This window comes from Anopheles nili, chromosome 3 (assembly GCF_943737925.1).
Source record: "Anopheles nili chromosome 3, idAnoNiliSN_F5_01, whole genome shotgun sequence".
NCBI classification, from domain to species: domain Eukaryota; kingdom Metazoa; phylum Arthropoda; class Insecta; order Diptera; family Culicidae; genus Anopheles; species Anopheles nili.
In genome coordinates this window covers 33,425,323-33,428,450 of record NC_071292.1, presented here as the reverse complement: position 1 = coordinate 33,428,450, position 3,128 = coordinate 33,425,323, and positions in this window count along the sequence as shown.

Below are 3,128 nucleotides of genomic sequence, written 5' to 3'. Positions count from 1 at the left end.
TGCAGCATTTCATTGCATTTTATATGTTATGCGAAATAAAAACTTAGTATTGTACGTACAAAATTCGTTTCGTTACGATAGTTTATGATTGTTGACGAACAGTGCTTGCTAATGTTTATATGATTTCTGATGTTCTATGAAATATGATTGGATTATCTATAATTGGAAATATGATTGGATCATTATTAAGCCTTGCATTCATACTAATACTTTACCTACAATATAAATTCTATGAAATGGTAAAAGATGTTCGAGTAGTTTTTCGAGCAGTTTTCGTGCGCTGTTCAAATCGTACGGAACCCTACAAATGTTGGGGCTTCAAATGTGAAGCACGCATCCGTATTCATAAATGCTTTTCATAATATTCACTTTTTTAAGTCATTTGTTTTATATTGATGTAAAATCATCATTTGAAGAAATTTGGAAGAGTTTAATTATTGTACTTTTGTTATTATTCGAAACTTTGTAGGCTTGATAAAAAATAGAGCACTTACGGGAGATAAATGAGTTTATGTAAACTACTTCCAGCATTCAACTGCCATCAAATAAATTGTACATGGCATTGGTGAAAAGCTAGCGATAGTTTAAAAGAACTATTAAACAATTTCGTATTTACGAAGTTCTTGTGTACGAAATTGATACTAGAAATATTTTGTTTATAATATTAACCACATTCTAACTATGGTTTGCTCATGCATCGAAGAGTTTTAAACTCTAAATTCCGTATTTCTGTACTCTATGGACAGTGCAAATTAAAATTAATATTTCGTTTCTCTAGCATGCTTCGGGGTTTGAGTTTCTAGGTATTTATAGTTCACATATGTCACAGGTCACATGCGTATTAATTCCAAAGCCAATTCTACATCGTACCATTGGTCCATACATCGGTTTCTATGGTTCAGGAATCTCTTTTTTCATAGATCTTTTGCGTAAAGCTCGAACCGTTTCGTATGAAGCTCAACGAAAAAAACCGCATAGAGCGAAGTTGAGGAGGCGCATGAAGACATCTTCATCGGGAAAAAACTCCAAAGAGGAAACAAGGCCGCCGTGGAGCCTTGCATAAGTGAAATGTCACATTTTTGTTTTTTGTTCGCTTCGTTCATATGCCTAGAAGGCAAATGATCCTTCTGGAGGAAAATTCACCCGGTGCTTCCTGGTTTTCCGATGCTCGTTTTTGCTCTCGTGTTGTTGGCTCTATTTTTTTTTTGCAACATTTATTTGGTATGTGTCATTCAACGGAAATTCCCTGAGAATTTCACCATCGTGAGTGTAGCACTCATTGCCTCTGTTTCCTAGCAACGATTGCAAGCCGTTTGCCTTTGCGATAGCATTTAGATTCAGGTTTCTCAAGAGGAGTTTTTTGTGCACCTTGAGGGCTGTTCGAAAGTGATCGTGTTTCACATGTTTTACGTTGTCGCACCGACAAACCAGCCAATTAGATGCCTAAGAAACAAGAATTGCTAGATATTGTGCTGTGTGTGAAGGATGATGGACTATTTTTTTTACTGATTGTTGAGAAGTGGTGTTTTCACCTAAACAATCACGTTATTCAGGTATGTTCAAGTTATTTTATTTTTATAAAAATAGTCCCAAAAAAGATTTGCAATTTAAAAATTCAAATGAGCAAAATACAACCAAATCAAACGAGCAAACTCTATGGAACTTTCTCAACGAATATATTATTATGCTTAAATTTTATACACACTGAAATGGGCGGTGTATGGTTATAGAAATCAAAATGATGCAATTTTACATGTTGTAAAGCCTTCCTTGAGTTGTTAAGATTCTGCTGATTCATTCCTCTGGATCCGTAAAATGAGTATATCAAAGGGCACATAAAACAGCTGTGCTGAAGAATTGCATGGCAAATGCTACATTTAAAATCTTTGATAATCTTTTTTTTAAATCGATAATGAAAATGGATTCGCTTTTTTGTATAAAACATAGTGTTTGTTTATGTGGAAGAGATAAATGTGTTTTTGCTACATTACTATAAAAGAAAAAAAATTACATTATCTAGCCAAAACGTGTTCATTTTAAAGTGTACAAAATCGTTAAAATTAAAAAGCAATCCCAATGCGGCGAAGCTCAATAAATTTTCTAGCTCAATGCGCAAAGGTCATCAGTTGATGATCTGTAACAGAAATTGCCAGCGTTTTTAATTAATCTTCACGCGGTTGGCATCGTGACATGCGCCATCGTTCGTTCTGGGAGATCTGATGGACTTAATGCTGTCACTCTAACGGGACCCCATTTCGTATTATCTTCGAATGCGCGGAAAAGGATACTTCTACTCCTTGCGATACTCGGGCGCGCGGACCACGTTGACGGTCCACTCCATGAATTATGGTTATTAAAATCATAACTCATCCGCTGACGAGGAAAACGGCAACAAGCGTAAATCCATGCCAGAAACCAACCAAACGAGCGAGCGAACGAATGAGCGTGCGGTTTGACATTTATGGTGGCATCCATGTCCTGGAAAAGCGTGGTTCGCGTAGTTGCAAAGGCTGCAATCGAGCGATGTGATGGGGGAACTAAGCTTCTCAGCAAATATATCCCCACCGACTCTCATCTGGGTGCGATTGTCAAGGCTTTAGGGAATGGTGACAAACTTCATTTCGGTTCTCATAAACACGGGACTTAGCGTTTCAGCTTGTGTTCTGCGGGTAGCATGTCTGAGTGATTTCGAAAATAAGCACAACTTCAAATTACTTAATTGTTTCTGATACGATTACTACTGCTTAAATTTATTATGTATTATCTCTGTATAAGCTGTTATAAACAGGACAACATTCAAAAGATGTGTCACTAAGACATTTAGATTTATCGTTTTTTATAAAAGAAATGTAACGCCACCATATTCTCGATTACAAGGCTGTATTTAAAAAATAATTTATTTACATTTAAACCATCTTAAATATGTAGTTTATGATTTTTTGCTCTAAATTTGAACGATGTGTGGTCTCGTTACCTAATGAGCTGCGGCTGAACTCACGTTACACGAACGTTTAAAATAGGTTCGGAATGAAACCGCCATAAGGACAGTTAAAAAGGGATAAGGTGAAAAGGTGAAAATACCGCCGCGACGAGAAAATGCAATTAAAAAAGAAACCTCATCCACTAAT